This window comes from Gopherus flavomarginatus, chromosome 3 (assembly GCF_025201925.1).
Source record: "Gopherus flavomarginatus isolate rGopFla2 chromosome 3, rGopFla2.mat.asm, whole genome shotgun sequence".
NCBI classification, from domain to species: domain Eukaryota; kingdom Metazoa; phylum Chordata; order Testudines; family Testudinidae; genus Gopherus; species Gopherus flavomarginatus.
This window is the reverse complement of record NC_066619.1, coordinates 125,523,023-125,548,276: the sequence shown is the minus strand read 5'-3', so window position 1 is coordinate 125,548,276 and position 25,254 is coordinate 125,523,023. Positions and strand designations below refer to the sequence as shown.

General features: G+C 51.3%; 1 protein-coding gene across 3 annotated transcripts in view; it reads right to left on the bottom strand.

Moving 5' to 3' along the window:
* FRMPD1 (FERM and PDZ domain containing 1) overlaps positions 1-24,335 on the bottom strand; it is a 68,811-nt gene extending 44,476 nt beyond the window's left edge. Inside the window, exon 1 of one of the 3 annotated variants that reach the window (XM_050943026.1) lies at positions 24,309-24,335. The gene's annotated coding sequence lies outside the window, so the exon portion shown is untranslated. Of the gene's footprint in view, positions 1-17,846; positions 17,913-23,484; positions 23,576-24,308 lie in introns of those variants that run through there. The other 2 variants (XM_050943027.1, XM_050943029.1) reach the window with 2 other exon arrangements.
* Positions 24,336-25,254: the final 919 nt, after the last annotated feature.

The following is a 25,254-nucleotide window of genomic DNA, read 5'->3' as shown; positions in this document are numbered from 1 at the left end:
TGCCAGGCTGCAGAATGGGTGGCTCACCTGGAGCCCTGTGCAGATACACGAGCCCCGCCAGAATGCCATGCTCTAGCCCTGCCTGCCGGTATTCCCTCCCAGAGCACACACGGCTACTGCACACAACAGAGCAGGCTCTCTGTGCCGAAACACTGCTGGGGGTGCCCAGAGAGCCAGAGAGCGCTCAGCCCTGCATTCTTCTCTTCGATGAAAGTAGGGTTTCAGGTTTGGGCCCCACTTACACCAGCACAACCCCATCACACTGGTGTAACTGGGAGCAGAATTTACTCCATTGCATCTAATTTTATAGCCCAGCCCACGAGCACGTCACCAAGGAACTGCTGCTCTCCCAGGAGCCAAATATTCAAGAGGGGCTTAAACTCTGAAGAGGACGGACGCAGACCTCTCGTGGCATGTCTGTCATTACACAGGCTAGGCGGTTACACAGAGCCAACGTGAGGAGTCACAGATGTCTCATGGGAAACCCCGAGACTTCATTCTCTTTCGAAGCAGCGCTGCTGCTGAATCAGATAGCAGGGCTTGAGCAATGCCAGTCAGTCAGAGAGCCGTATAAAGCAATGCCAGGTATCTACAGGCCAGAGGCACTTTCTGTAGAGAAGCCATGTTGCCCTCAACCTCCAAAATGGTGGTACAGCAGTGAAGAGTGCTAGGATGCATGCCAGGGTGGAACATCATCATCAGCCTCTGGCTGGCAGGTCTCTGATAGGTTTGAAGTGCTTAGACCTCTTCTGGCTATTGCCAATGAGAAGCATCCTATTCCCCTCCCCCACCGGCTGCTAGTGGGGGAATCGGGAAAATCTTCAATTTTCTACCCTTTCCAGCCTCTTGGTTGCTGTGATGGAGAAGGAGGTTTCAAAGGCTATGTCTTCACTACCCGCCATATCGGCAGGTAGCAATCGATTGCGCTTATATTGATTCCGGAACTCCACCAACCCGAACGGAGTTGCGGAATCGACAGGGGGAGCCGCGGACATCGATCCCACGCTGTGAGGATGGTGAGTAATTCGATCTTAGATACTTCGACTTCAGCTACGTTATTCATGTAGCTGAAATTGCATATCTAAGATCGATTTTCCCCCGTAGTGTAGACCAGCCCAAATATTCTACCACTAGCACAAGCAGCTCCTGCAATTGGGACATCTCCCTCAGCTTTAAGTCCTCTTTCTCCTACCCCACTGAATAGTGTCAGTGTGTGCTTCTGCTGCAGGATGAGAAAGCTATGGGCAGCCGCAAAGGCACTGGTGCTTTCTGCAGACTCAGACACACAGCACAGGTTTACATTCAGCTGAATATTCACAACTGGAACCGGTCCAAAATTTTTCAGATAGAACATTTTTCCCCTCAGAAGGGTTAAAGGAACATGTTGATTTCAACAACGTTTTGTTTGTTTTGGTAATATCAAAACATTTTGTACCCCTTCTGACTTCTTCAGAACACTTCATTTGCTGGGAAATGTTGAATATTTTTGTGTTTGCTCCAATTGGGAAAATACATTTTGAAATTTCAGAATTTCCCACTGGATGAAAATTCTGTGTTTCAGCCAGCTTTGTGCACAACCACAAGGGCTAGATGCAATTTTTAAAAGAAAGCTTGGATTCTGCATCAGTCTTTGCTTGCCAGGGGCAAGTAAGGGTGTGGAATTTCCATGCCTTAGATCACATTTTCTATTGCAGGGTGGAATTATTTTTCATTTTTGATATTGCGGAGAACTAGAAAATAGAACTGCTCTCTTTTGAGAGTTTGTCATGTCTTTGATCTGTCTTTGTACAGTGCTACCACAATGGGGACCTGCTCCATGACGGGCTCCTTTGCAATAGGATATACAAATAGCAAGTCAGTATTTAAATAAGTCCAAGTTATTTGCAGGCTTCCTGCTGCTCCTATAGACTCCAGGCATTAAAATGTATGCACACGCTTAGTTTAATGGACATGAGTAAAGTTAAGTACGTGTGTGTTTGCAAGCTCAGAGCCACAGATTTTTGTAGTAATCACTTGAAGTGGCATTCGGAGATAGAATGACGCCTGACACTCCAGCAACATATCTTCTAGCGCATGGGAGGAAGGAATGAAATACAGGAGGATTCTGGGAGATGTTGTGCAGCTTGTGATACTAAGGAATCTTCAGACACATCTACCTTGTGTCAGATGGAATCAGAGAGTGAGATTTTCATCATGCATGGCTGCAGTGACGTGAGATTCTTTCCACATGCACAGTAGATAAGGGTTTTGAATAAGTCTGGGGAGTATTTAGGGCAGTGTTTTATTTCTTGAAACAGTTTGCAAAGTATAAATTTACGGTCAGCAGTTGCTTCTTGATTAGGGGCCTATCTAGCCCACTGTTACAGAATCAAACCAAGAATCGCTAAAAGGAGGGAGATGGCCTAGTGGATAGAACACTGGCCTGGGACTCAGGAAACCTGGACTCTACTCCTCACTCTGCCACTGGCCAGCTGGGTGATCTTGGGCAAGCCACTCCCTGTGTCTCTGTTTCCCCATCTGTATAATGGGGATAATGATACCGACTTCCTTTGTAAAGCGTTATATGAGAGCTAGGGATTGTTATGATGTATTTGAAGGACTAGCCTGCTCAGATACCTTCTAATGGGAGATCTTCCAGCATAACTTCCTCGGCATACAAGGTAACAGCTATTAATTTCTGCCCTGGCCTACCTAGGACTTCCTGTCTGCACACAAGTGATAGTGTCCAGGTCCAAACTCCTCATGTGTGTTTAGCCACAGCCTGAACTTCTGCTTAGCTGAAGCCTGAACTGTGGTTTCCTAGTCCCCGCCAAAAAATTGTCACAGTCCATGTGGTCAACCGATATTGGGCTATTTTCCTTCTGCTGTTGTTACTGCCACTTCCTATGGTGCTCTGCCTGCCTTCCTATAAATAACCCTTGACAAATAATTAAACAATTTAAAACTCCCACCTTGTTTCAGGGTGGGGGAGGGGGCATTAGGACTCTTTCAAGAGCAGCTGTCTAATTAACATGGTCACTCCTTGGGGTTTTCATTCTATTACCTGGATTACGTTTGTTCAGTGAGGTGAAAACTGGGACTATGGCAGCTTTTCGGTAACTTCTGAACTGTTAAAGTTAGCACAAAATTAACCCCCTCTTTACCTAGATTCACCTTCCTGGAAATGAGAACTGCAGCAGTTTAATAGCTGGCTAGCGTTAGATCCCAGATTATAGGGAAAACGTTTAGATTTAAGAGGCAAAAAGCCTCAGTGGCTTATAACAGATAGTCGGGGACTCTATTAATGAAATAAAGTTTAACAGAGTTATTGATTGCGCCCTGTATCTGCAGCTGGCCAGAAAACTGACCCAAGCTCCTACAGGGTGAGGGGTCAGCTGTCACGGGAGCAACACCGGAGAGAAGGTTGTGCAATACCTTGAGAATCACCACATTTCAATAATAACTGTCACACTGAAAAGTCATCACAGCAACCTCATCTTAAAAATAAAGCATCATATTGGAGATGGGCTCATGCAAACGCCAGACAAGTTTTTAATCTGCTTTTCCAGGGCTTACATACATGACCATGAATCTCCAACCTAACCTTAAGGCTGCATGTTGTGACTTGTGTCTCTTGTTCAGTAATTAGCAGTAATGTTGTAACGTACATAATGTGGTGTAAGTTTCACAGCAGGGGACCTGTATGGCATAAATCAAATCCCATTATATGTGTTCTCTCCTGGTGGGTGGGGTTGAGTTATGGATGAAGACAACCGTGCCTTTCAGCAAATAGTTTTCCTCTGAATTGTTCTATCCCCACATGCAGTGACCTGGGTAAAACCTGGGGCAGATCCTATAGGGACCTTCTCTACCTCACCTGGTCCAAATGAGGCTCAGGAACCTGATGGGGACTATAACTGCTGCATCCACTGCTGTCTCTTCCTCTAGCAAGATGCCACATGAATCACAGCAGCCTTCCCTACGCTTGCTACAGAAACAGCAAGAGAGGATGACTCCTTTCCTCAGTCCCCTCGCTCTCCCAGGGGCGAAAGGTCAGGACTGTCAAACAATTTTGCCGCATCTTAGCGCTAGCCCCCTCTACTCTGGCCCCCCACAGATCCCACAACAAAAGTGCAGACTAAAGAGACTTGTGAAACCACCCCTGCTCTGAAACCTTCCATGCCAGGGCTGCTAATTGGCCATCTCTGGCATAAATGCTTATGGTTATTTTCCTCCATTATTGATATTGCATATAATTTTTCCATAACATGATTAAATGTTTTGGCATCTGAAAATGAGACTGCAGAGAGAACGCATAGCAAGCAATTGTAGCCTTGCTGCGATGAGACCGAAGCAGACTGCTAGCCCAGGGCTTTTGATAGAGGAGATGCATTTTCATGGAAGAAAGGATGGTCTGGTAGCTGGGGCACCAGCTGGAGATCTGGGTTCAAGTTCTTGTTCTGACACAGACTTGTGACCATGGGCAAGTCATTTAACCTCTCTGTGCCTCAGTTTCCCCACCATACAAGGGGGATACCAGTGCTGCCCTCCATCCCAAGTGTGGAGAGGATAAATGCGCTATGGATTGTGAGGCATTCAGGGGCTACCTAATGGGACCATATGTACCACAGGTAGATTTTTAAGGCCAGAAGGGATCATGATGACAGGCTAATCTGATCTGCTCAACATGGGCCAGGGAATTGCACAAATCCTAAAGCTGTCCCAACACAACTACGAATACGCTATTTCATTGCCTCTCCCATCTTCTAGGCATTTCTTTGGGCTGCTGTGAGCCACTAGATTGCATCCCTGGAGGGAAAAATCCCCAAATCAAAATGCTGTGTTAACTGCATGCTCCTGCAGAGAACAGCCCGTTATTAATGGATATTGATCTGCAGTCTCCATCCTCCCAAGAGGCAGAGTGACTGCTCCTTGTTCTCTTGCGTTCATAGTGGAAACCCTTAGGCTCAGATCCTGCCAGGTTACACAGGCGAGTAACTTTACTAATGTCACGTAATCTCCTAGGGTTAAGTGGGGCCGCTCACGTGTGTAACTGTTGGCAGGACAGAGCCCCGTCTCTAAACACAATGGTCCCTGTGATGGCCTCAGAAGAATATACATTACTGGTGAAGGTTTCAGAGTGGTAGCCGTGTTAGCCTGTATCAGCAGAAAGAATGAGGAGTCCTTTTGGCACCTTAGAGACTTCAAATTTATTCGGGCGTAAGCTTTCGTGGGCTAAAACCCACTTCATCGGATGCATGCAGTGGAAAATACAGTAGGAAGATATAACCATCTCTAACTAGACTGATCAATGGGCCATCCTGATTATCATTACAAAACTTTTTTTCCCTCCTGCTGATAATAGCCCACCTTAATTGATTAGTCTCGTTATAGCTGGTATAGCAACACCCATTTTTTCATTGTGTGTGTGTGTTGTAACAGACACAAACCAGTGCGGTACAGGAGTCTGGTAGAGGGCAAATATACTGGTCACTGGATGAGTAGTTTTCTGTTCCCTGAGTGGCTAGAGCAGGGGCTGCACTAGAGTAATCAGGAACCTGCTAGAACCAATTAAGGCAGACAGGCTGATTAGATCACCTGCAGCCAATCAAGGCAGGCTAATCAGGGCACCCGGGTTTTAAAAAAGGAGCTCACTCCAGTCAGGCAGGGAAGAGCCAGAGGAGAGGAAGTGTGTGTGAGGAGCTGGGAGCAAGAAGCACAAGGAGCTGAGAGTGAGAGGCTGTGCTGCTGGAGGACTGAGGAGGACAAGCATTATCAGACACCAGGAGGAAGGTCCTGTGGTGAGGATAAAGAAGGTGTTTGGAGGAGGCCATGGGGAAGTAGCCCAGGGAGCTGTAGCTGTCATGCAGCTGTTACACGAGGCACTATAGACAGCTGCAATTCACAGGGTCCTGGGCTGGAACCCAGAGTAGAGGATGGACCCGGGTTCCCCCCAAACCTCCCAACTCCTGATCAGACACAGGAGGAGTTGACCCAGACTGTGGGGAAGATCACTGAGGTGAGCAAATCTGCCAATAAGCACAGGACCCACCAAGGTAGAGGAGGAACTTTGTTACTATATATTATATAAAAAAATCTTCCTACCGTATTTTCCACTACATGCATCTGATGAAGTGGGTTTTAGCCCACGAAAGCTTATGCCCAAATAAGCTTGTTAGTCTCAGATGCCACAAGTCCTCCTGTTCTTACTATTGGTGAAGAGTTACAAACATAACCCCAAGTTTGGTTATAAGAACCATGCAAACAACTAAGGAGCGGCAGCGGTGTACACAGCTCTTCAGGTGGTAGAAGGATACTCAGTTCCTCTCTGTTTGCTGCATACAGCTTACAACACATCCTCGGATGCCAGGCAAGTCCGGTAAGAAAAGCAGCCTAACGGAAGTGACAGCAAGCTGAGAGGACCCAACCTTGCAGTGACAGGGCTGGGTGGAGGAGATACATTGATAGACAAACAGGTATTAGCAGTGCCCATCCCCATCTCTGGGATTTAAACTGAACAACAAACTCACATCTCTTAACTGCCAGGAACAGACCATGCTGCTCCTCGGGTCAGGAACCAGGCCCTCCTCCACACAGGTCCAGAACCAGGCACACCCTGCACAGGTATCCGTGCTGAGATTAGCCACAGCCTGCTCCGATCACGATGACCAGAGCGAGCTGGGCAAGTAGTGCAGTGGGTTAATTCTTTCAACTTCAAACACTTGAGGTTGGGCTCAGAGTTGATCCAGGTCTCTGTCCAGTCCTTAGGAAACATTTATCCATGTCTAACCCATCCCGCACAAGACAGCCAGTGCTTTGGATTGACGAGGGCAATGCAGGCAACATTGCAGGACCATGCAGCATGCTGGGTTCTAGGTAATGCAAACAGGACCTCACTATGTGGCACGCACGGTGGACCTCAGCGCAGCCTCTCAGCCCGGAAGAGGCTCCTGGAATTCATGGGGCTGTCTATCAGATGCTGCGCGTACCTGCCCTGCAGCAGACTTAGCCCTTCAAGCTGTGAGGGCTCAGATGTAGCCTCAGGAGGTCTGGGTGCCACGCGGGGCCTTGATGAGCAAGGCTGCCCATAAACAGGAGGGTCTAAGGTTCCATCTCAGCCCTTTGCACCAGGGAGGGAAGCATGGCCCATGAGGCCCTGCCTCTCCTGCCTTTCCAGGCCAGTTCAACTGGCTGCAGGCAGGAAGGGGAGCCATGCATTGTGAGCCCGTCCACTGGAAGGAAAAAGCTGCCACTTTTCATGCGACAGCGTCCCAGCGCCTGCAGTAAAAAATCAGGACTTTGAAACAATCGGCCAAAAGCTTCTCTTGGGGGGGGGGGTGTATGGGGGGGAACTCATACAGGCACAGAAACTCTCAGTTCCCCCTGCTCTCCACAGTTGTAGATAGCTCATTCACCGAGATGTCCGCTCCCAGCTCCAACCAGCCGCCAGCACCCATGTGCTAGCTACATGTTCAGCTGAGCACTGTCGTGCTGCCCCTCATGCTCCCCATAGCCATTAGAACCGAAGAATGGCCACACTTATGGTCCATCCAGCTCAGGGGCCGATGCCAGGTGCCCCAGAGGAAATGAACAGAACAGGGATCTATTTTCTATCGTCCAATCCCAGCTTCTTGCAGCCAGAGGTATAGGGGCCCCCAGAGCACGGGATTGTACCCCTGACCACCTTGGCTAATAGCCATTGATATACAAGTTCATAGAGGACAGGTCCGATTCTTTTTTGAACCCTGTTATGCTTTTGGCCTTCACAACATCCCCTGGCGAAGAGTTCCACAGGTTGACTGTGCGTTGTGGGAAGCAGTACTTCCTTTTGTTTTAAACCTGCTACCTATACAAGTTCTGCCATCCACAGAGTCACCTTGCTATTCTCCTTTGCCATGATGGCTACCGAATAGGGTTAGGCCACAGGTGTGCTGAGACCACTGCCCACCATGCTGACCAGAACCGTCTCTTTCTTTCTTGTGCTCCCCCATCTATCTGTATCCTCTTGTCTGATGCAGAGAGATTGCCAGCTCTTTGAGGCCAGGACAGTCTGTTTTTTACAGCACCTAACCCACTGGGGTCCTGCTCCATGCCTGGGCTTTTAGGTGCTAATACACATAACTCGGGGAATTTCAGCTTTGGCAGCACTGCCAGAAACTCCCCCCACTCCCCGCCTTTCCCCGCCCAGGATCCAGCACATCAAGAATCCGGGCACCTCTGGCTGTGAAGGCCACTTCTGAGAAGGAGTTCAAGCACTCCCTTGTCGGAAAGAGATCTTTTCATTGCATCCCACTCACTCTTCCTGTGATACCACAGAGCCATTAAATCAGGACATCAAAGCAGAGATGTAAACAAACCCAGTCCCACTTGGGTCCAAACTGCTGCACCTCGCTTAAAAGCTCCCCAGGCTCTCTAGAGACACCACACCGCCTGTGATAATTACTGTCTGATGGCCTGGGACGTAGTGCATCAGGCCTGGGGCGGGTGGACCTCTCAGTGCTGTTAGAACGGTGGCCACCTGCCTGGCGGTGGCTGCGCCAGTCACCAGAGACATGCACCGTTATCACTTGGAAACAGTCATAAGGCGGCCAGCGTGAGAGCAGCAGCAGCAGGAGGCTGATTCCTGCAGCAGCCGCTTGGGCTTTCAGTTGGCAACCCCGGGAAAGCCAACAGTGCACCCCGAGAGCCTTTATCATCACCTGGCTGCCTCTGGGGATGGGAGCACATGTACACAGAGAGCAGACAAAGTTTTGGTTTGTCTCCTTGGCTGCCCCAAGCCCCTACCTGCCGATAGACAGCTCCCTCCTTGCTGGCCATTCAGGAGCACAAGGAAGACCCAGTGAGGGCTAGTGTGTATGAACAGCGTGGCAGGTGGGTGCACTGTAGCTGTACAGCCTGGCTTGCCAAGCACTACCTGTCCACACGGACCCTGCCAGCAGGCACTCAAAATGTCCTAGTGCCCACTGACCTACTCCTGTTTCACGGCCGGCTAGATCAAAGCACACTTGGGAATTGGTAGCACCTGGCAGCAGGGTCCACACAGCCAGTTAGCGCAGGGTAGGTTTGCACCCCAGCTCGCCACGAACGAGCTGTTCATGTAGACGTGCCCTGGCACTCACCGCTGAGGATCCCAGGGAGCAAAGCAGAAGGCAGCTATGCAAACACAGCACCACCTGGGATGTTTAAATCCAAGGCTACCTGTCACTTACAATCGTGAGGTTACACTGGGGTGCCCAGGCCAATGACACCCATCCATTCTGGTGAGTTGCACCAATTTAACCTATCAAGGGAAGGCACTTCTCTGCCCCCATCACTGCAGTGTTGTGAGCCCTCACACTCTACTGTATTTCTCCTCGCAGCACCCTGGGGACAGGGCATGGCTGGTATCTCCATTGGACAGCTGGGACCTGAGGCACAGAGAGGCCAAGTGACTTACCCAAGGTCACACAGGGAGCCTGTGGCGGAGCAGGGACTCCCGAGCCCTATGCTAGTGCCCTGACCACTAGTCCAGCCTGCCTCCTACTTGCATGCACTTCAGAACACTTTCCGTTCCTTCACTAAATGGGCTAACACCCTCAGCTGTACCAGTCAGTGCCCCAGCATCGCACTCACAGCAGCTCCTGCCTGTTTTGCAGCTCCAGGCAAGAGCACATGTGGGTCCCGGGCGGGTGGCAGGCTAAGGCACACCAACACGGCTCATTGACCACTGGTTACAATTTCAAACCAGCCCCTCTGTGCTCTCTCTTGTGTGGCTCTCACACTCGAGAGGAGGCGCCATAATCATCTGCAATACTACCCCCTCTTCCTCCTTCAAACCCCTCCTTCGCTGGGACACCTCTCAAGAACTTGGCAATGGCTCGGCTGCTGGTGTGCAGAGATCGCTGCCCATCAGCCCAACCCATATGGTCTCATTGGGTCCTTGTGCTCCCGCATCTGTCTGTAGCCACCTGTTGCCTCTTCTGCTTCAAGTGGTAGCGCTTTAGGGCAGGGCCCATCATTTTGTTCTGCAGCTGTACAGCGCCTGGCCCAGCGGGGTCCTGGCCCACAGCTGGGCTGGGAGGTGCTGTGATCACACAAATTGTAAACAATGACAACGGATGAGAAACCGAGCCCTCACGAGAGTCCACCTGGGGTCGTCTTTGAAAAGATCGGATCAAGTTTCTTTCAGTTACCCTGCCTGCAGTCCCCCACTGAGGGCGAGGCCCTTAACCCCGACCTCAGGGCCAAGAGGCCAGCAGCAGCTGCGGTCTTGGATGGCTGGAGCAGCTGGGATGAAGGTCCCTCCTGAGTTCCAGCAGCTGGGCAGGGTGATGGGGCCGCCAGCCAGCACGCTGACCAAGGGAGACTAACAGAGCAGGGAGGATTAAGGGGATGGGGCAGGTGTCACATGTGCGGCTCGAAGTACAGAAACTCAGCCTTCTGCCCAGGGGCATGTTGGATCTGCAATGCCCCCAGAAGAGCTGTTGCTAGCTGGAAGCCCATCGCCAGCTGTCTCCTTCCCCTACAAAGCTGGCCAAGGGGTGAGAGGTGCTGCCACCAGCAGGAGAACCTGTGCTCCCATAGTGACACCTACCTCTTTGCCCTGCTGCTTAACTCTCCAGCTGGTCGGTTTGCTCCCAAGCAGCCGAGAGTCATGGCGTATCTCCTACATAGCCAGCTGCAGCCTGGGGAAGAGGCCTGGCGCGTGCAGGCAGAAAATCCCCTCTCTGTGCCTTCTGCCCTTGTTCAGTGAAAGCCTGCCTGGCCCAGCGAAATGTACAAAGATTTTCAATAATATGACTGATGTGTCAGAGTATAGCTTGACATACCTCCAAAGCTGAAGCCCATGTCTGCAATTCATTGACAACGAGGTGGGAACCAGCCTGCAGATGAGAGATCTTCCGGACTGTTATGGGCCACCCCGGCAGCCTGCCATTCTCTGACTGACACCACCCACTGCTCAGAGACATCATGGGCTAATGGATAATGCTAGGCCAGCCCATCCAAACTCACTTCACCCGGAGGGGGACTCTTCTGGTCTCCACTGGCCAGCAGGGACTAAGGATGGCTCAGAAAACTCAGTGATCTTGCAGCCTGGGCTGTAGCACCAAGAATTAAAGTTCTAGTGCCAGCCCTGGGATCACGCTTCACCAAGTAACCTCTGACGTAGCTGAGCTTTAGAAGGTCAGCTCCATGTTGCCAGTCTCCTGGGGACAAGTCATTCGGCTACAGGCCTTTCCACGAAGGGGCTGTAAAAGGCACCTTCGGGGACTGCCCAGGGGATGGCATGAACCTGGCACTGCTGCAAAGTTCCTGCTAACCCACTCTTACTGCCACCAGAATGGAGACAGCCTGTGCTCGGATATGTAACCTTACAAACCCCTTAACCCACAGTCTGTGTTAAGTGCCAGGCTGACACAGGTGTGCCTTTAATTCTTCCCAGGAGGAAACCTGCCTTAGACTTCACACCTGCCCGAACGTCCCATGTGATGCAGCCGGTCCCCTGGCTTTACAGCTATGTGGGTAAAAGGATTAAATGGTGTCCGTGAACATACTGGTATGACAAACGCTTCAGCTCCAGCATCCATATATAGCATGCTGGGGCAAAACGTAAGCTAGTTGGTTCAGGAAATACAGCTTTTCGTTGTTCTGTGCTGGGAACCGTGTGTTCCCATCAATCCTAGCCACAAACGGCTGAGGCATCTCATCATCAATTGTATGCAGGCCCCAACTGAGATCAGAGCCCGCTGCACTAAGCCTGGACTGGTACATGGTAAGAGAGACACCCTGGCTCCAGACAACTTATAGTCTAATAGACAAGGGCTGGGAGAAAGGAATTATCATCCTCGTGTTGTAGCTGGGAAATGACGACGGAGTCGTACAGGGTGTCTGTGATAGACACAAGAACGGAACAACTCCTGAGCCCAAATCAAATGCTTTCACCACAAGACCACCCTTCCTCCCAGAGCATCTTAGTTCAGAGCTGGCAGTTTACATATGCATTACCAAATGAGCGTAGCACAGCTCTGTCCCCCTCTAGGGACTAGCCCATTCCTGACCATGTGACAGCCCTGGAGCTAAGAAAGCTGGGTCCTTTAGCTCAGCTGGTAAAGCCTCTTGGTTTTAGATCTAGATCACTGAGTGACAACTCATCCTAGGGGGTGTTACACGAGGAATGAAAAGAAAGTCTGCAGAACAAATATACAAAACTGTAAGGAAACAGACTATGGAAGCCAGATGCTGATAAGATTGGGAGCAGCACTATTTTGAAGATCAGGATCTATTTGAACTATGCCTGGTTTGCTAATGTTTTCACATTTCAGAAGATTATAAACCACCATATACAAAAGCGTGAGTTAAAAAAATATATCCCATCCTCCCCAACCACCCCTCATCACAGCAGATCTCACTCCAATACAAAATATGATGGGGGGAGGGAGCAAATGGTAATAAGATCTTATTTTTTCCAGAGCCTGGAGAAGGATCTAAAAGTCACAGGGCAAGAGTCTGACCTCAATTCCACCCGAAAAAATCTGGAATCGCTCCCATGGTCTTCAGGAGAGTTGCATTGTGTTTTTTTCACTGGCATCACTGAGATCAGAAGTCAGCCTGGGAAGCTGAAACAGAAATGACTCCCTAGGAAAAAAGGTGTCCGGTGCTCATTTGATCAGGCGTTGCACAGAGAAGGAGCTGCTCTTTCCACCTTCTTTTTTCTCTCCACGCATTACAAAAAAAAATCTGTCTCCTGAACTTGAATAAGGTCCAGTCTCCACATACAGAAGTCTGTGAAAATCAGAGTGGAAGGTAGAAGCCATTTCTATCTGTCTCTTACCTTCTACAGGAGCACGGATTCTCATCCCACAAGAAAAACAACCCCTGGAACACAGGGCATAGCATTTCCAAATCTCTCTAATAGGATTAGAGTCTATTTAGCATAGTTTAACCTCTGTGTTATTACGTCAGGCACTTATCTGATCACTGCTGATGGCCTTGTTTCAATCACTTTGGTACCCGAGGACAAGCCTTTTGGAAAGAAAGGAAGCCACAGCTGTGATATCCTGTACTTTAAACTGGCTAATCGTCATTGGTCCTCCAGCTCAGCTCATTTAATTGAGAAGCAGCCAAGCAGCTGAGGATGAAAAGCTCCTGCTCGTTAGGTCACAGGGACAAGAAAGCTGTGAATTGCAGAGAAGAGGGTTATGAAGCTGTTAGCTTAATTGTGAGAATAGTTAATGTAGCCTCCTTTTGGCTGTCAAAACCAACAGCCTGAAATCCACACACACTTAGGTATATTAAGGCCATCTGTCAAGGAGACCATGGCAGATTTACGGAATGGCTGCACAGAAACTCCCTGCACACACACACCCTGTCCGGAGCCACTGCTCAAAGACGGCAGCCTTTGAAAAGCAGCAGCTGATGGGTGTTGAACAGTAGTGGCATTTGTACATGAATTACCGTTCCCATCAATCTTGTTAGACTGCATACCCCTCAAAGGGCACGCGGAGCTCTCAGGGGCAAGGAGAGAGACAGACAGTTGCTGATTTGTGCACCTGCCAAGACAACTATAACCTCATTGTTGTCCCCTGAGACTAGGGGAGTGATCTAAATGCACAGGTGCTGATTCTGGAGGGAGCCCAAATGCACGAGCACTGATAACGGGCAGGGAAGAGCGGGGACACAATCCCCCTCCCCCACGGTTTAATAACGTGGTTGCGCCATTGGCTGACTCTCCAAACCAAAGCATCAGAAGGGAACTGGCTTCAGGCAGGTAAGAGGAGTCTCACTACAGACTACTACCACATCAGCAGGTGGATGAAGGGCAGCTGGCTAAAGCTGAGCCCCGGCCAGGCTCTCTTCTCTCTTATAACATTCCCGAGTGTCAAGGGCAACTGACCTCTGATCACTAAGTGGCTCCACGACATGAGGGCCTCACCACTGCTACTAGATACCCAGCAGTGGTGAAGTCTCAATGGCAGCAGAAGAAGCAGCCACTTCAATCCCTGGCCAGCAGCCTATGCACCATCTCATCAGACAGACTTGGCCACACTGAGCCCCACTGGTTACGTCCAGGCTTGATTACTGCAGCTGGTACGTCGGAAAGAAGCCTCATGCCCTGGAAAGCTTTGCCTAGTAGAAAGCGGCCACCTATTCAAGCAACCAAAGCCTCCATGAGCCCATCACCGGGTGCTCCTTGTGCTGGCTCCTCACTGAACACGGTCCAGTTATAAATTCAGTCCATTTTATTTTGGACTTGCATCTAGTGCCCATTTAGCACCCTGGCTGGGATTCTCAGCATGGCCCTATTGACTTCCATGGTGCCACATCAGTTCACACCAGCTGAAGATCTGGCTCCCTATCTTTGACTCACTACCTGCACTGTATTTTAAGAGGCTCTAGGTCTCTGGGCACCTCGGAAGGTTACCTAGCCCCGCCCATTCTGGGCAGCACTGTTCATCCTCACTAGCCACAGGGAGTAGCAGAGCATCTGGATCATAGCCCAGTGCTGAAATGATGTCCTTGTTTTCAGCACAACACAAACCAGAGGGAGTTTTGCCCCTTGGAGCTGGTCAGGCTGTGTGAGAGTCAAGGTTATCAAGCAAGGACCCCACACTGGGCAAGTCCCTGAATGTCTGCATGGTGTGTACAATGAAAGCCAGAGCCTGGGCCTTAGCAGGGAACATGAGGCTTGTCTCAGTGGCGGTCCCCAACAGGCCTGCAGGAACAAGGAGCAAAGCCCACAGCTGCATTCCAGTCCCTGGAAACCTGTCTGGGCCGACAGATGCTCACGCTTCACTATACTGAGGACTCATTAGCAAACAAAATCTACATTTAGTGGCAGTTAAGATTCCAGCAGGACACGCTCCATCCATTTCCCTTAAATGCAGGGAAATCAGGAATGAAGAGGAAAGACTCATACATTCCTTTCACGATTGTATTGTCTACAACACTGTTCATAACGTGCTCTGTAGGTCTTCCATTTCCATCTCCAACAGATACCTAGAACCAATACAGACACCAACTTTAAACTCGTGCTCCAATGCCAGATCTTAACTGCGATCTGGCCTGCTTTTTCAGTATCAATTTATATCAACAGATCAACCCATCTGACTGTCAGACGTTCCGCACGTGGGGGAAGTTACTCTGCCTTAACGCTGCTGTGGTCACTTGTCAGGTTTGGGTTAGAGTGCAGGGCTGATTAAGTTGTTCTCTCTGAATTAATTCATCTTTCACCAGCCCACCAAGAACAATTCAAACCCTGCCCACAGTTCATATTCTATGTCTTGGGTTTTGCCATTTCAGGAGACGTTTACAGAATAAAGGTTTAAAACTCCTATGAAACTGAAAAGGTTAGTTACCCTTCACTATTTTATTGTCAATTATTAGGAGTAGCAGCACCTCCGAGCTCCAGCCACAGATCTGGGCCCCACTGTGCAAGGTGCGGTACAAACATCAAACAAAAAAGTCTCCTGCTGGGTCCAGCCCCTCCTCCACTCTCCATCCTCCCCCCAGAACTTCCTGTAGCCATTTCTCTTTACAAGAGAGGGTAATGCTTTCTCCACCAGCCACAGGCCAGGCACATAGCACCAGAAGGGGGAGCGCTGAACAGACTTGGGATTCAGAAGCCTGTAGCAAGACAATCAGAGTTTCTTTCCTTTATTGCATCTCATGCCTGTAAATTTGCCATGTACTTTTAGTGATGCTTTACTCAAAAAGGACAAGAGGGGGGTTTGACTTACACTAAATAGAACTGGTCAGAAAACAGGGTCGTTCCCCACACCCTGGAAAATATCGTTTTTTTCTGACTTCTGCAAAAAACTGAAATCAAAATATTATGGCTGAGAATTGAAATATTTTGATTTGGAAATGCTATTGCAGAGTCTCACAGGAGCCATATTCCAGGTACTTCATGCTCCTATTCTCCTCTATGGAGATCTCCCATGATGCACCATGGTCTCCCCTCTTGGCATGGGGAGTGGTGCATCATGGCAGCGGCACCGCCAGAGTGCATCATGGGAGGTGAGTCCAGGTGGGGAGCCAGACCAATAGATGAGAATGGGAACATGAGGCCCCCAAACTACAATTCCCAGGAGACACTGCAGCAGCATAGCCAAATCCAGATATTTTGGTTTCCAGCTGAAATCCAAAAGCTTTTCAGGGTGTGCGTGTGTGAGAGAGAGAGAGAGCGCGCACGCTTGACCGCCACCCGCCCCAAAATCACAATTTTCTGTAGAAAGCAGCCACGTTATATGAAAACTTTAATTTAATTGAAAGTCCAATTTCCAGAAACCCAGTTTTGATGGAAAAAATTCAGATGGACTGAATGCTAAATCTCTCCGATTAAAGGGGCTTTGAATCATTTGAGCAAGCATAAGGGGGATGCGAAACAGATTGTTCTAGCGTCCAGTTCTGCAGCCCTTACTCAGGCAAAACTCCAAGTCCCCCATTTTGCTGAGTAAGGCTTACAGGATTGGTGCCTAGGGCTAGCAGAGAAAACTGTGCATATAGATTACAGCGCATGAGTAACTACAATAAAGAGATTCCAGAATCTTCAAGCCATCCTCACAGTAGTTTAAGGACCAATACAGGTTTTATTTTTACAAGACCATCCCGGGCTCTGACAGCCAAGCTGAGAGCTTTCCATCTCATGCCTCTCCACCACGAACACAGGCTCTGCAAGCTGAAGGGTGGACTCCAAGACACCGGTGTAACCTGTCTAGCCTTGGATGGATTTCCACGTGTCACCAGCAACGTGAACTGAAGGCAATGGGGCTGCACAGGTGTACCAGGAGTCCCAGCCTGCCAGGCAGAACCTCCCCCATGCTGAAGGGGAGGTCCCAGCTTCACTTTCACAATTCAGGGCCAATTTGTGGGGCTGCCAGCTAGAAAGACACCTTTTTACTTGCAAACCTAGCACATCAGATATGGCAGTTCATGACAATTTATAGCGAACCCCACCATGCCATCTAGGTAAGGGCATCTATAGGGCAGCACCGCACTTCATACTTGCATTTACTTGGAGACCCCCATGAATTCACTGTGCACAACAAGCTAGACTGCTACGGATCCCTGTACAGAACGGTCACACATTTGCAGACAGTGAAACATGCACAAGTTACTACAGCAGATGTCCCCAAATACTGAATTACTCACAGTGAACTGGCTGGAAGCTGGAGTGCAAACTGGAGATGAGGCACAGGTGTGTGGTTTTTTTGTTTTTGTTTTTTTTAAACGGGGAGGGTAATGAATAGGCCCCTACCAAATTCATGGCCATGAAAAATGCATCATGGCTCGTGAATCTGGTCTTGTGTGCTTTTATCCTACACTATACCGATTTCATGGGAGAGACCAGAGTTTCTTATATTTGGGGTCTTGACCCAAAGGGAGCTGCAGGGGGTCAAGCTTATTTTAGGGAGGACTGTGGTATTGCCACCCTTATTTCTGCGCTGCCTTCAGAGCTGGGTGGCCGGAGAGCGGCAGCTGCTGACTGAGGGCCCAGCCCTGCAAGCAGCAGCGCAGAAGTACTTACTTCTTATATCCTTACTCCTGTGCTGCTGCTGGTGGCGGCTCTGCCTTCCGAGCTGGGTTCCCAGCCAGCAGCCACTGCTCTCCAGCTGCTCAGCTCTGAAGGTAGCGCACTGCCAGCAGCAGCACAGAAGTAAGGGTACCAGTACAGCAACCCCCCCCCCCCCACAATAACCTTGTGACCCCACAACTCCTTTTTGGGTCAGGACCCTTCCAATTACAACACTGTCAAATTTCTGATTTAAATAGTAAATTTAATGATTTATAGCTATTTTTAAAATCCTATGACAGTGAAATTGACCAAAATGGACTGTGAATTTGGTTGGGCCCTAGTAATTAGCCACTCGAACAACCCACAGACTCACCTAGGGATGTGGTGGATTCTCCATCACTTGGTACCTTTCAATCAAGACTGGTCATCTGGGCTTTTTGCAGGAATTAACTAGGTGAAATTCTCTGTTCGGTTCTAATGCAAGAGGTCAGAAGACCCATGTCTGGCCGTAAAAGTCTACAGAACTAGAAGTGGAAAATGTGAAAAAGCACAGTATAAACCCAGAGAAAAAGAGTGTACATCTGATGGGCTAGAAGTGAGATCAGCAGCACTTGAAAAGTGCATCTCTGTCTCAAAGTCTCAGTGAAATTAAATGAAACTGGATTAGCCTATTCCAGCCTAGTCAGTCTGTAGGTACCTCCGAGCTTTTGCTCTGCTTTTCTTATGTCTGACCCATCCCATCAGACCTTTCACTCTGACACAACAGAGTCAAGACTTGAGGTATTTAATGACTAAAGTAGTTCTACAATACAAGGCGAGGGACACAGTGTGCTAAGAATTCTGGAACCGAGTAACCATTTCAGCAAAAGCCACATCCTAGGCTACCTAATATATTTAGACCCCAAAGAGAACACGAGAAGGGGAGATTTGAGAATAGCGGCACTCAGGACCCATTACAGACGAAATGTAGAAAATTATAAACAAAATGTTCAAGGTGCGGGGAGGAGAGGGGGAAAAAAATCAATAAGTTTCTTTCTAAATAGCTTTCACTTCTAAAAATATCCCAGTGTGCAAATGTGATGAAGACCTCAATTCCTGCAACACTATCTGCCTGGACAAGAACAGTGAGTGTATAGTGCAGAGCATTCTGGAGTTTTTCCCTTCCTAACTCAGCTTTCCTTAATAACCTTCCTTGCTGAGACACACTAGCAATCTTCCCTGACCACAGCTGGTTCTCTTTCTCGTGCCTCCCTCGCCAGGCAGCACCCGCTCAGTACAGGATCTATCGGCAGCATTTCCAGGGCACTTTCCATTTGTGCAGCACAAAGGGAGGCTATGCAAAGCCCCACTCATTTCTACTGACCTGGGTGTGCTGATAGAGACCCTGATCCTGCATGCACTTTCACCCATGAATAGCTTTACTCATGTGAGGAGTCCCTATCAGTTTCAGAGGATTAGTAAATTTGCTCCCATGCATGAGTGTTTACAGGATCGGGGGCATACATTGTAATGGGTTCCGGCAGGCCTCCTTCTCTTTTGCTGGGATTTCACTGAGTGGGAAAATGATGCCGGCTGTACTTTTCCACCATACAAACTCCTGTCAAATGTAATTGTTTGTCCACAAGAAAAGCAAACACAGCAAGGAGAAGGAAACCCACCTGAAAAGCACTGCCATCGCAGTTCCACATGGAGCCATCTCACGGTAGCCTCCTGGCTCCGCTGGAGCTTTCAAAATGTCACCCTCTTTTCGGCATTACAGTAGGTTATTTTCAAGCCCAGCATTTACACTCCTCTTGCTAGGAGGTTGCTTGTTAGGAATTCCAGCAGATAGTTTGCTAGAATACCAGAGGTGCAAAATCCCAGACAGATTTCATAGTACAGCACTTGGCACCATTACCTAGACCCCGACTCACCAGAGGCTGAAACATGCAGGACGGGGCGTCCATACCAGCCAGCTTCTCCCAGCTATGTTGGATCCTGCTCAAGGGAACCTCTCCCTGATAAGGCACAAATTGTTTTTACATGTTGAGAATAATTAGCCCCTGGAACAATGTACCAAGGGCCAGGGTGGATTCTCCACCATGTTTAAATCAAGGCTGGAAGTTTTTCTAACAGATCTGCCGTGGGAATGAGTGTGGGGCAGTTCCCTGGCCTGCGTTCTACAGGAGCTCAGACTAGATGATCACCCAGGTTCCCAGGCCAGAAGGGACCAATGAATATCAGCCTCTGGCTGACATAATCTGACCCCCACCCCTCCAGCTCAAACGGCCTGGGGCTGCTAGGTCTTCTGCCTTCTTTCACTCCCCATCCTTTCCAGACCCTCCCAGCTAGTGAGAGAAAGGACACATCCTCTCCCCTCCTCCCAGCCTCCTTGCTGCTGTGATACTGGGGGTGGTTCTACCACCAGGGGTTCTGAGTGCCGGAGTTAATCTGCCCCCCATCGGGTCAGTTTCACATTGGGGCTGCTGGCTTGAGAAAGGGCCTGTGGAGTGGGCATTAGTCCCCATTTAGGTACAACCACCACTGACGCCAATGAGGACGTTACATAAGTGAAGACTGCAGCATCAGGACCCTTCTCTTTTTGGCACTTGGCCAGTACCGTAACAGCTCCAAAAGCACCACTTGGGGCCAGAGCAACAACCCTTCCACACGTTAGATCTCGTCCAGCAGAGCCAACAGAGAGGACAGTGAAAAGCAGGATTACAGCATTTACACAGCAAAAGGAGAGCAAGGCTCACAGGTTGCTTTTCCAGGGCTTGCTTTGTAATGCTATGCGGTGAGGCAGGGCTGGATTAACATTTTGTGGGCCCCCATAGGGGCAATGGAGCCTGGCATGGAGAGGTCAGTCCCCAGAGCAAGGGGCCAGCCAGGGGCAATGGGGCATGGCATTGAAGGGGCGGCCCTGCTCTGCCCAGCCCAGTGCGAGGGCAATATTTACAAAGTGGAAGTTGCCAGGTGCACAGCGACCCGCCCAGCCCTATGCTGCCAGGGTGCCCCTTCCCCTCAGGGGTGGGCCCATGCCACGCCACACCACCCCCCTGCCCAACATCTCATAGGTGCTGACTCCGTGAGTGCACCCACAAAAAAAAAAAAGCATGTGCTCAGCACCCACCTGCAGCCCCACCGATCAGATCCTCCCCCTTGTCCTCAGAGCCTCCCGCCCGCCACTGATCAGCTGTTTAGCAGCAGGCAGGAGGCACTGAGAGGGAGGGAGAGGAGCAGGGGCAGGAAGAGGTGAGGACAATCTGGGGAGGGTGGGGAATGGGGCAGGAAGAGGTGGGGCAGGGTTGGAGTGGAGGCAGGAAGAGGTGGGGGGGCAGGGCCTAGGGGGAAAAGGGTGGAGTGCTTGGGACAAAGCTAGGATCAAGCACCCATGGGAAATCAGAAATTCAGCACCTCTGCAACAACCTCCCCTCAACTCCCTATGGCCAGAGCCCTGCCCCCTACCCCAAGTCCCCCCCCCAAATGCAGAGAGCCCTGCACAACCTTGCAGGCCGAGAAGAGCAAGCGGTGGTGGTGGTGTGTGTGTGGGAGCTAAACAGAGCAGGCTGGGGCCCCTTGGCACCACTGGCCCCATTGTAAACCCAGCACGGTGGTGAGGCAGAAACCAGTTCCCGCCCTGCACAGAAACCTTTTCACAGGGATTGGAACCTGCTGCCAAGGAAGAGGCAGAGCTGGGGACGGAGAGGACCACTCGCTGAGGCACTGCCCTTCTACTAACTCCAGAAGGAGGCGCTGCCTAAGGTAGCGCTGACTGACCCTGCTGCTGCAGCCACTCAGCCCTGGGCTGCAATGGGACTGCTCGTGCACAGGACGTAAAGCACATGCCAGTGGTACCCACAAAGGATATGACTGGGAAGCTCTGGCTCCTCACCTCAAGATGCAGGAGCTCATGTTTTTAGCTCTGGATGTCCCCAATTCAATCCCCAGGCTGTAGCCACAAGTGTGGCTATCACAGGATCGGGCCCTCAGCCAGTAATAGCCTAAGAGCTTTCCTTCTGAACGCAGGGAGCCCCCATCGCCACCAAGGGAGCCATGGACCAGTGGTCACCAGGAAGCAGTGCTGAGCCATAGGCAACTGCCTCTCATGGTTTCCCCAAGACCCCTGCCCATTCTGTGTGTGGGAAGAGAGATGCAAACCCTGCTTTGATGCTCCCTGGTGATAGCTACTCAAGGGGAACCTCCAGGAGGTTTTTATTACCATGCATGAACTGAACAGATGTCACCATCCTCATTATAGAGCTCTGTGTCCTTGCTAACCATTGCAATTCAAGTACTATAAACCTTATTCATGACCATTCCTGCAGACCTCACCTTCCCGCTGCACCTTCTTTAACCCGCAGGGAGCCTCAGGCCTGGAGCCAGCAACCATCCCAGCTGAGAAGGTTTAGTCTAGTAATCTTCAGCCCAGAGCACACATCATCAAATGCTAACAGTCATGCCAGCCTCTATGTTCAAGAACTTGGATGATTGAAAGGGAAAATAGGAGAGGGAGAAAAATCTCTGCAAGTCTCTCTCCTGGAATTTATTGTTCTCTTGTAGGTTTTTCCCTAGGCAGGACTCAGTGTGGCCTAGTGACAGAGAGAAATCATGCCAGAAGCCATCCAACTCAAAGCACTTCACTGGAAAGAAAGCTTCTCACATTCAAGGTCAATAACATTTCACTCAGACACAGCAGAAGGCAGTGGCTGTGCTGCAGCCAGGGGCTATTTTTGGATGAGACGTGATGATGGGACATCAGATCAAAACTTAAGAACATTGGAGTCTTGTTAGACAGATGGATCTTACTGCAACAATTTACTCTTTACCCTTTCACTATTTGTGGGGCTCAGAGAGGTTAAGGCCAGAAGGGCCCACCAGATCATCCAGCCACCAACCCCCGCACACTAAACCCAAGACACAAAATTAGACCAAAGTCATACAGCCCCGTGGATATTAGACTATTATGTGCCACAAACAGAGAGTAGGAGGATCTGAGATACACCAGTGCCCAAGGCCCTGCCATGGCAGAGAAATCATTAGGTAAAATATACTGAGATAATCCTAGCAAGTGACCCACACGCCATGCTTCAGAGGAAGGTGGAAAAAAAACCAATCAAATCACAGAGAAAATTCCTGCCCGACCCCACATATGGCCACCAGTTATACCCTGGAAAACCAGCCAAGCACCTGAGGGAGAGAATGTTTGGTGCCCCCATTCAGAGCCCTGGCCCATCCTGTCCAGTGTCCCATCTCCAGCTATGATGCTTCGGAGGAAGGACACAGACCTCCTCCCCTCAAACCCCAGAATGCACTGAGAACAAAAAAATGTCCCTGCAAGGACTATCTGAAGCCCTAAAGCATGAGATTTTCAGAACATAAGACACAAACTAGCAGAGAGCCCCAAAGCTGCCAAGCCCTGCCCGCACCATCATAAGCAACCCTGTCATACATCCCATTCATAAATGCATCCAGCTCTGTCTGACCCAAAGCTCACTAACATTGGTTCTTTCCACTGGCTTACAGAAGCTTGGCGTAGCAGGATTAGCAAAGCAATTTGCTAGATGTTTTTCAAGAAGCTTTAGCAGGTTTCGCTCCGAACTGACTGAAGATACTCCATAATGCCTTCCATGTCCAGAAATAGTCACTTTGGAAACTCTAAATACACAAGTATGCCACCATTTATCCACTGGAACACTGAATACAACCTCCTCCCTCTTTGAACCCAGCCTCCTGCATGTCAGGAGCGGTTCCTTGCCAAGATGCTGAAACAGACTAGGTCAATAAATTAGGAGATAATTGTAATAAGAAGGAGGGAGGGATCTACAGCAAAATATGAACAGAAACTGGGTGGGAACCAACTCTAGAAGTTTCACAAGATGCAAGGGCCCAACAAACAATAGGGGCCCCAGTACTCAGGCAGCTGTTCTCCCCTCCTGTCCAAATTATGATTTCAATGGGAGTTAGGCACATTTGAGGATCTGGGCCCTGGGTACTGTCTGCCCAGTGATTACAGACATTCTGCTACTTACAAACAGCCCTCTTCAGAGGGCAAATAACTTTCCGCAGCAGCTCTCTCCAACATTAGCATGAGCCTGATAGGATGAGGCTAGTGGAGCTGCTGCTCTGCCAGAAGAGAGTCCATTTACCAAGATTTATACATCACACTGCAGTCCTGCTGAACACTGGCAAAAGAGGGTATGGATTATTGTATTGTCCCAGAGCCAGAAGAGGGCTGCTGTGGAGAAAGCGAGACAGAAACCTTATTTTTTTTGTTACCATCCTACGCCTCAGAGCGCAGCCAGAATGAGGATGTCACCAGGTTAGTTAGGAGTTAAAGACCCCATTTGGGAACACGGTTCGAGGCACATGCTCGCCTCGCAGAGTTGCTCCGCGCTGTCTTTGAGGGCAGCCCACGGCCCCAGAAGAACCCGGCCGAGCGGCAGGGGGCCGCTAACCACACGGTCTGGCTGATCTAGTCCCCACCGGAGTCTGGGGCAGGGAAAACAAACCCCGGGCGCTGAACGGGTCGCGATTCGCCCACTCCCTCGCCGAGAGGCCGAAGGACCGGCAGCCCGCCCCGGATTTCCCTGGGGGCAGCTGGCTGCGCTGCGCTGCGCTCCTCTCCCCCGGCGGCGCCGGGCACAGACTCCGCTCCGGCTGGCTCTGGCGGCGCGGCGGACAAGGACCGCGCCGGGCACCCGGAGCCCCGCTGGCTCGCAGCTCGCCCCCCCGGCGGGACACCCAGCTCCGCGCCAGGGACAGCCGGGCCCCCCGCGCCGGCTCCGGCTCCGGCGCTTCTCCCCCGGCCACACCCGCAGCCGACATCCCATCGCCGCCCCGGGCGCCGCCTTACCTGGGTGGCCGGGAGCGCTGCGGCGAGCGGAGCCTGCGGGCGGCGGCGGGGCAGGTGCTGCCTGTGCCCCGGGGAGGCGGAGCTCGGCCCGGGGGCGGAGCTCCCAGCGGGCCCCGCCCCGTTTCCTCCCACCGGGTCCCACAGCCCCGGTACCCCCGGGACAGCCCTCCGGCCCCACACTGTGTTCTCCCGCCAGGACAGACCCCCCGGCCCCACACTGTGTTCTCCCGCGAGGACCCCCCCCAACCCCGCTCCCCCCAGGACAGACCCCCGGCCCCACACTGTGTTCTCCCGCCAGGACCCCCCCAACCCCGCTCCCCCCAGGACAGACCCCCCGGCCCCACACTGTGTTCTCCCGCCAGGACCCCCCCCAACCCCGCTCCCCCCAGGACAGACCCCCCGGCCCCACACTGTGTTCTCCCGCCAGGACCCCCCCCCCAACCCTGCTCCCCCCGGGACAGACCCCCCGGCCCCACACTGTGTTCTCCCGCCAGGACCCCCCCCCAACCCTGCTCCCCCCGGCCCCACACTGTGTTCTCCCGCCAGGACCCCCCCAACCCCGCTCCCCGCGGGACAGACACGCCCCAGCCCGGCGCAGCCCACCGGCCCCACCCGTTCCCTCCCGGCGGGGCCCCCCACCCCGCTCCCCCCAGGACAGACCCCCCCCAGCCTGGCACAACCCCTCGGCCCCACCCGTTCCCTCCCGGCGGGGCCCCCAACCCTGCTGCCCCCAGGACAGCCCCCCCCAGCCCCACCCCGTTTCCTCCCGCCAGGGCACCCCCCAACCCCGCTGCCCCCAGGACAGACCCCTCAGCCTGGCACAGCCCCCCGGCCCCACCCGGTTCCTTCCCACCGAGCCCCCCAACCCCCCTCCCCCCAGGACAGTCCCCCAACCTGGCACACACCTCCAGCCCCACCCGTTCCCTCCCGGCAGGGCCCCCCAACC